Here is an 8,891-nt window from a genome sequence, read left to right on the forward strand (position 1 = left end):
TGCAGCCACCGCCCACTCGGAGAGATCATCCTCGGACCCGTCAGCTTCATACTCTGTTGTGCCAGTCGACAGGTCCCCGGGTTCACTCTCCTCCGCCTCAGTCCCACTCGAAGTGCCAGCCCCGATGTCACCGCTGGCACTGGTGCTCGGTCCCTCCGCGCCGTCTGTGTCCATGTCTCCCTCCGTGTCCCCCGACGATGCTGTGGGCAGGGTGAAGAGACAGAAATTAATCATACACCTGTATACATATGTCACATGAGTCAAATCTACGTAGGTTACAGTGCATAGCCTGAAACAAAGGATGAGTTACAACTACAAAACAAGGTACATACGTAGGCCCTGCAAGACACAGTTGTGTGACCCACCATGCCATGGAAAAACTATGGAGAGCATGACACAATAGCAAATGAGATGACATGGTATTCTGACTGAGGAGCAAGGCCCTGGGGACAATACAGCACTGCATCTGCACCACACAGCGTGGCAGGAAATTGGGATGAGCAGGGACCAAATCCAGGAACTAGAGGCACATGCAGCATAGGTAATACTGAGAACATGCCCACCCTGACTGGCACGCTGCACCTTGAGTGTATGTCCAGACTAACATCACACACTGGCCAGTCCGAGCAAGGAGATGACAGGTCTTGACATGTAGGCCATGGCCGCCCCACCCACCCCCTACATGAGACAAATCTGTGGAGACACAGGAAGCACTTACATCTCTTAGTCTGGGTGAAATACACATGGGATGCAACAATTCAAGATTGCACACCAAATACCCAAGGTGCGCCTGTCCAAATAATCATGTACAAATGGGCATCATCAGATGATTGCAACAAGACACACAGGCAATGGCCACCGTGAGTATGTACTTTGAAAATCAGGTCAGGCTGGACAGTGGACACTTGTAATACATCTCACGTCAAGAAACATGGTGCCAGGGGACAATGGCACAGAGCACAACCTATGCTGTAGACACAGAGATTGTCGACATTCTCGGATTACACACATGATACCTAGGAAAAGATGCCCCTGGGGACAGTAGTGGCCACACAACTCCATGCTCCTAAATGGGAATGACTGCAACACACGCTAACATCCCTGCACTATGCCTAACGCACACTCATGCACATCATGTCACAGGCCACCACATGGGACATGCCTGCTGGAACGCCTGGCACTCGAGAGATTAACTCCCATGTCTGGACTCAGCATTAGTGCCAACTGACATGGAACCCACAAGTCCAGAACTGGACAGGGCACAGGCAAGGTCACAAAACCTGTTACACACCACCCCCACACATGATGCTGCAGGCATTGTACACTTGGAGAAGGTGTCAGGCTACATAACCTTGTGATGGAGTGACTACACACAGACCAGGGAACACATTGCAAGGAGGGGAAGGGAGGCAGGAGAGCACTGCAATACTGTGGGGAACAGGATCTGCACAGCACCATAAACCCTGGAAGTGTATCCATGGAACAGTGCACTTACAAATGCTGGTGAAACACAACAAACACACACATGTACCTACCCCCTTCCGGCTGCTGCATGTCCTGTAGACGCCTGTCCAAGTCAGGAAAGACCACCGCCAGCACACGTTTCTGGATGTGGGAGAGACGGCGGCGCCCGCGGTTCTTGTGGCTCTCAGGTGAGTCCCCCAGCAGGACCCGTGCGATCCTCCGCGTCCAGCACCAGATATCCTGCCAGCGTTTCCTCACCTGGGACAGGTGCCGCCTCCGACCATCCGCACTCCTCACGGCGCTGACGGCGTCCAGCCATATCTGCTCCTTGGCAGAGGCGTCTACCTGTGAGGATGAACAAGTGACACTACATCAATACACCTTGCACATGTCACAGGGACACAGATTAGAACACATTTGCTGTTTACAACAAGGCATAGTGTGCATCCAACGCATTGCAACTTTGTCATAGGGACATGATCCTGTGGGGGAAGGCCAAAAGCAGTACGTGCCATTGAAAGGACACAGGTGGAATGAGGGCAACTACACAATCAATGAGCCAGGCTCACACTGTGCATCACACCCACCCCTCCAGTCTCAGGGCACTGCTGGGAGGACTCTGCACCCACCCCTCCTGTCTCAGGGTACTGCTGGGAGTGATAGGCCCCCCACCCCTCCTGTCTCAGGGGACTGCTGGGAGGACTCTGCACCCACCCCTCCTGTCTCAGGGCACTGCTGGGAGTGATAGGCCCCCACCCCTCCTGTCTCAGGGCACTGCTGGGAGGACTCTGCACACACCCCTCCTGTCTCAGGGCACTGCTGGGAGTGATAGGCCCCCACCCCTCCTGTCTCAGGGCACTGCTGGGAGTGATAGGCACCCACCCCTCCTGTCTCAGGGCACTGCTGGGAGTGATAGGCACCCACCCCTCCTGTCTCAGGGCACTGCTGGGAGTGATAGGCCCCCACCCCTCCTGTCTCAGGGCACTGCTGGGAGTGATAGGCACCCACCCCTCCTGTCTCAGGGCACTGCTGGGAGTGATAGGCCCCCACCCCTCCTGTCTCAGGGCACTGCTGGGAGGACTCTGCACACACCCCTCCTGTCTCAGGGCACTGCTGGGAGTGATAGGCCCCCACCCCTCCTGTCTCAGGGCACTGCTGGGAGACATCAGGCATTCCACCCCCTGGGACTCCCCCTACAGTACATAGCATGTGTGTCACACCTGGACACAATGGCAGAAGTCACAGTCACTAAAAAGGGACACAGTCTGTGCCAGTGGACACTGAACTCACCTGATAACCTGGTCGCCCATACAGCATGGGGTACCGTGGGAGGATCACATCCACCAAAGCCATGTTCTCCTCCAGGGTGAATGGCTGTGACCTCTCCACAGCCCTTGACATGGTTCCAGGGAATCAGTAGCAGCAGCTGGGTCGTGGAATACAAAGATGTGCAGGCAATTGCTCCCTCATGGGACCTGGCTGCCTTATATCTGCCTTGCTGGCCCATCTCATGCACAGGAGTACAGAGTGATTGGTCACTCACATTTGCATCCTATGTTTCCTCCAATCCCTTCAAACCTAGCAGTCTGTGTGTTCTCTATCGGTTTCATTCTCCTGAATGATGTCAGCCCCACAAACACATTGCAACAAAGTAGATTAATTCCAACTGACTTCTGCTGTACACCTTCCAGAACAAATTCAAAATTTGAACTTGGTCTCCATGACAACCAGCATGCATGTAGGCCTTAATACTTGTTCCTCATGTGTCCCCTATCTAATTTGGAGCTTCACACACAGGTACGGTGCGTTCCGGGGCCCTAGGGCACCCCAAATGCATTGCAACGGCCCGTACACGCGTGCCTACGTTCACTATCACTATGGGTGTCCTCGCGTATGCGTACTCGTAGTGGTACGGGCCGTACACACGCCTGTACGCTCCCTATCACTATGGGTGGCCTCGCGTATGCGTACTCGTAGTGGTACGGGCCGTACACACGCCTGTACGCTCCCTATCACTATGGGTGGCCTCGCGTATGCGTATTCGTAGTGGTACGGGCCGTACACACGCCTGTACGCTCACTATCACTATGGGTGGCCTCGCGTATGCGTGCACGTTGTGATAGTGAGCGTACAGGCGTGTGTACGGCCCGTACCACTACGAGTACGCATACGCGAGGCCACCCATAGTGATAGGGAGCGTACAGGCGTGTGTACGGCCCGTACCACTACGAGTACGCATACGCGAGGACACCCATAGTGATAGGGAGCGTACAGGCGTGTGTACGGCCCTTACCACTGTGGAAAATAAAAATCTATGAGGCCTATATGTCCCCATGTGCCCCCCCTCAATGCCTATGTGCGCATGCATGTAACCTATGCATTTCCCCTCCATGGCCTTTCCTATCATGTTACTTATGCTATAACGTGGCCTGTCATCAATCAGTTCCCCATGAGAGAAATGACAAATCTGTATTGAGGCCTACACGTTTTGCACCATGGTTTCCTGCACCACATACAAACCCGTGTTTGTGGCTCAGCCAGACCCGAACAGAGGTTTCAGGCCTCAGACGTTCAGGAAGCTGCAGCTGCGTATCCTTGGCCTTACACACTTGGGTCTCAGCCAAAGGGGCCCTGTCACAAGGTGCCGAGACAGTATTGAGCACGGTTATCTGCTTACTCCTACAGAGCCGCATTCCTGCCTGGAGAAGGAGGGATCAGCAAAGGAGAAAGCCTAGCCTTTCTGTCTCTCTTTGTGAGATTGCAAAGCTCACGTCGGAAAAAGCCCATAGCCCCCATGTAAGGTCTCTGCAGTAAATGAAGAAATAGATGCCACATCGGCTCTTGGTGATGAGCAACCTATGTCACAAATCAGTCCCTGCTCCAGACATCAGATATCAGATAAAACAAGATGTGCTGGTCGTCCTGACACTGAAGGCCTCACTCACTGAAGGCCTCACGGTTGCATAGCGACCCTCCCTACGTCAGTTACACGTCATGCTCGAGTTAAGCACAAGTAAGGCAAAGTTCCAGTACAATTCCAGCAGATCACGCAACCCCCTCCAGGTATCCACCCACCTATGACAAATTACCCATTATCATCAAGTGGACGCCCACATGGACGCCCACTTTCACACCTACTTACACGCCCACATGCTCTTATCTCACTCTCTTTTGCTCTTTTCGTTTCCGATGTATATATACTGTACTCTGTGAATAATCGTTTGAGAATACTTTTGAGTCCCTTCCAGATCCCTTGTGGTGATGGTGATATTCTCCCTTTGACTCGAGTTATTGGAATAAAGCCCTTTTTGAACCTGATACCACAGACTCAGCCTCTTGCTTTATGCATGATCTTATTAGAATACTGAAATTCTGAGAGCGTAATATTTTATTTACGACATAATGGTGCCCGAACAGGGACTATTCTCTTTCCCCACACGCCGGAGATGAGGGTCCAGCTTTGCCCCCTTCCACAGCCGTGACGGACTTCAAGTACGTACGTCGCGGGTCTTCCCGCCAACTCCCTCAGGCCAGCGGAGGAGACGGACTGTGACCAAGCATCCATACGAGGCGGTGAGGAACGCAGATTGTCCTACCCAGAGCCCACCTGCGAGAGAGCTGTGTCCGAGGTTTTCGGAGATCCACCTAGGTTACGCCATTCCCCGCGCAGCGTCAAGTTCCGGAGGCCTCCGATGTCAAGCACAAGTTTCAAGTTTTCAAGTTCCGCTTCCCGGTGAGTTCTCTCATGGGGGTTGCAATCAAGATGGGTTTTTACTTGTGAGACCCATATTCAAGTTCAAGTGCATGCTTTACGAGTAGAGATCTCATAGGGCCCGATTCACAGAACTAACTTAAGACAAAATCCTAAACTTACTACTTTTGGTATTCACAGAAGTTAGAATTTTGTCTTAAGTTTGTCTTAAGACAGACTTAAGACAGACTTAAGACATACTTAAGACAGTCTTAAGTTAGGATTTTGTCTTAAGTCTGTCTTAAGTCTTTCTTAATTTTGTCTTAAGACAAACTTAAGACAAAATCCTAACTTCTGTGAATACCAAAAGTAGTAAGTTTAGGATTTTGTCTTAAGTTAGTTCTGTGAATCGGCCCCATAATGTTCAGGGTGCACCAAAATAACTGTATGAATGTTAATGTCATAGTGAGGTTCAGTTAGGTTTGATTGTGTCAGGTTTTACGTATGTTTGTTTTATTATAGTTTTTGTATTTACAGCGCTATTGTGATTCTTTTGTTTTCGGCTACATTCCATCATGCCGTTATTTTCGAAACTGCGTACAATATGTACCAGAAAAGGTGTACTAGAGGACCCAGTTAACATTCCTCCGAGGGACACACCTGGACATTTCATGTACTGTAAGCATGGTTTAGATGCCGTGTTGTTCTTGGAACTATGGGTAGATTACACGAAGGACTTAGAGACAAAATATAGATGGCCTATCACGGGAACGTGGGATTCGGAAAGCATTATGAAAGTAGAGGAAGAGATATGTAAGAGAAAATCTAGACCTGCTCAGAAAGATGCCATTGAGTTATGGCGCAAGGAGTCACATAGAAGAACAGAAAAAGAGTTCCACAAATTAGAGAGAAGCAAGCAAGAATCAGATAAAGCCAAAGAACAGAACTTGCGAGAGGAAGGGGAACGAGTAAAAAGGGAGCAGACTGAAAGAAAAATGAATACAGTCGTCGCTGGTATTTACCCCGTCCTTTCGAAGGAACTGGCAAAAGTAACTGCAGTAGAAAGACCCAGTAGAGAGCCTCCGCCAGTACCCCGAAAAATAAGAACAGCATCGGACAGGTTTATTGACAACTATCTGGAGGAATCCCCACCAGCCTACGTGGACGGATCTTTCCCTGCACCGCCAACAGCAGAACAGCTCCAGGAGCTCGATGACGGTGGGGAGGGGGGATCCGGGACAGCGTCAGGAGGGGTGTCGACAGTAAGAGTGGACATCCCTGAATGTATATATGATCCAGACCCAGGGAAGGGCAAGATGCTTGTGTTTTCACTACGGCTTAGAAAAGCAGTCACAGATCTGGAAAAATTACCAGATATGGATAACCATCTAAAGAAAATGTACACATTCATAAGAACAGGGGAAAGTCCTGAAAGCATAGCAGATGCTATACAAAATAGAAAAGTGGTTGTTAAGAATTACATCCTTCGCTTCCTAATTAATTGTCTGATCAGAGAAAAGGACGAAGGAAACGGGGATGTAGACCATCGCTATACTGGTTGGAGTGATCGCATAGATGCCGGTCAACATGATAAATCAGGACAGACAGACCACATGTTGACCAAAATCAGAAAAACAATAATAGCATCACACGAAGCAGGACCGCACGATAAAACTGCTTCATCATCTGATGATGAAGCAGGGGATCAAGATAAAATACAATATGTAGGCCATGCCCGGAGATTCGAGAAACCGAAAGGCCTGAATTACCGTAAACAGGGAACGGCTATAAAACAGAGATTTTCCCTTGAAAATCTGTTCCAAATCACCGACAAAGCGGTGAATGAATGGTTAGGTAATGAGCAGCCCCTAACGCCGACCGATCTCGAATTAGCACGATCAGCCACTCTGTGGGTATCCCAATACGATTTATATAATAATGATGTCGTTGCACAGACGTTTTTGAGCCTTCCACCGAATGAACAGCGCTTAGCTGGTGTTTACATGGTCCAACATTTAATAACGTTATATGAAAGTCAGTACTCTGGTCCTGGTATATTGTATAGGTTGCTGGACGACATAATACTAGACAGATGGATGAACTTGGGTACTGAACTGATTAATGTCATCTTGGACCAGCGACACAAATATATAGTATATGTAACTAGATCCCTGCTTCCCGTTCCACCGCAGGTTAAAGGACAGACTTGCGACAAACTGAACCCCTACGAGAGGTACATCCCGTAAAGGATACAAACAATGAACTACAACGGGTGTATGTCTACACCCCTCTGTCAAAATTAGAGATACTGGAAATGAAAAAAATGTTGCCCTCACATGACAAAGACCCGGGGGGTTTTCACAGGGAATTAAAGGACATTCTCCGCTTAGGGGAATACACATATGCGGACGTTCTAAAGTTATTAAAGGTACTATTGCCTGCTGGTATTTACGAAAAACTTAAAGAAAAAGACTGGGAGGTGGGAGAGAGCAAGATTAGCTGGGATGTGTTACAAACAGAAGAAAATGCAAGAGGTCCGGGGGTTGGTCTGGGTCCCCGAGCTAAAGAATTGCCTGAACTCCTTGTACAAGTTCTACCAAGATTATTAATTACCAAAAAGGAAGACTGGGATGCCATATCGGCTTGTAAACAGAAGCCAGACGAGGACACTAGCGACTTTTATTCTAGGTTTGAAAAATGTTTCACTATCAACAGTGGCCTTAAGCCCGGTAGTGATTCATATCCCCATCTGTTTGTGAGCAAATTAGTGGAAAACTCCTTACCTGAGGTAAAGTATAGAGTACTGAAAGTTGAGAGTACTTGGCAAGCTAACAGCCCTTCCCAAATGTTACAGATGTTACAGTACCACCAGAACAGAATTAGAGAAGAACATGACCAAGAAAAGAGACGCATGAAAGACACAAAGATGAAGATGCTGGTTGCCCAATCGACACCGGCAAACACGAATACTAGCACGAACAAGAATAGCACAAAGCAAAATGGTGTCATTTGTCATTATTGCAAGAAAGCAGGCCACTTCGTAAATGAGTGCGCAGTGCTGAAAAACAATATAGCGCTAGGTAAAACGAAGCCTCGTCAATATCCTCCCAAGGACAGTAACACAGATACATTCCCACCGCCGCCACCACCTGTCCATGCACCTGCACCAGCCCGAGCTACAACACAAATGTATGAACGCGCTCAAAATAATTATCCGGAATACCAGGCATATTCATGAAGCTGCCCTGAGAGGGAATTCGACTTGCCCCTCATTCCAGTTCCCGTGGACCAAGCGGGTCCCTATGTAAATGCACGGTTACTGGGACAAAATAAAAGGTTTTTGATCGACACTGGGGCCAGTAGAACTACCATTAGTCATTCCGAGGTGCCCGGGGCACCCCTCTCGGGCTCAAAGAGTGTATCCCTGGGATTTTCGGGTAGACCTATCGTTAATGAAGTTTCGGAACCAGTCTCCTTAGGGGTTGGTCCACTGATACACACTACGGACTTACTACTTACTAAATCATGTCCGGAAAACTTGCTTGGTATAAAGACATTAAAGGAACTAGGAGCAGTAATATGTTGTTCTCCGGAAGGAGTGCGACTGTATTTACGTGATTTTAAGGGACATTTTGTTATGAAGGAACTTGACGGCAGGCTTCGAGATGTACCACAGCACCTATGGGCACAAGGCCCAACGGACATAGGTTACATGGACATTACACCACACCAGGTC

This window comes from Triturus cristatus, chromosome 7 (genome assembly GCF_964204655.1).
Source record: "Triturus cristatus chromosome 7, aTriCri1.1, whole genome shotgun sequence".
Classification (NCBI taxonomy): Eukaryota; Metazoa; Chordata; class Amphibia; order Caudata; family Salamandridae; genus Triturus; species Triturus cristatus.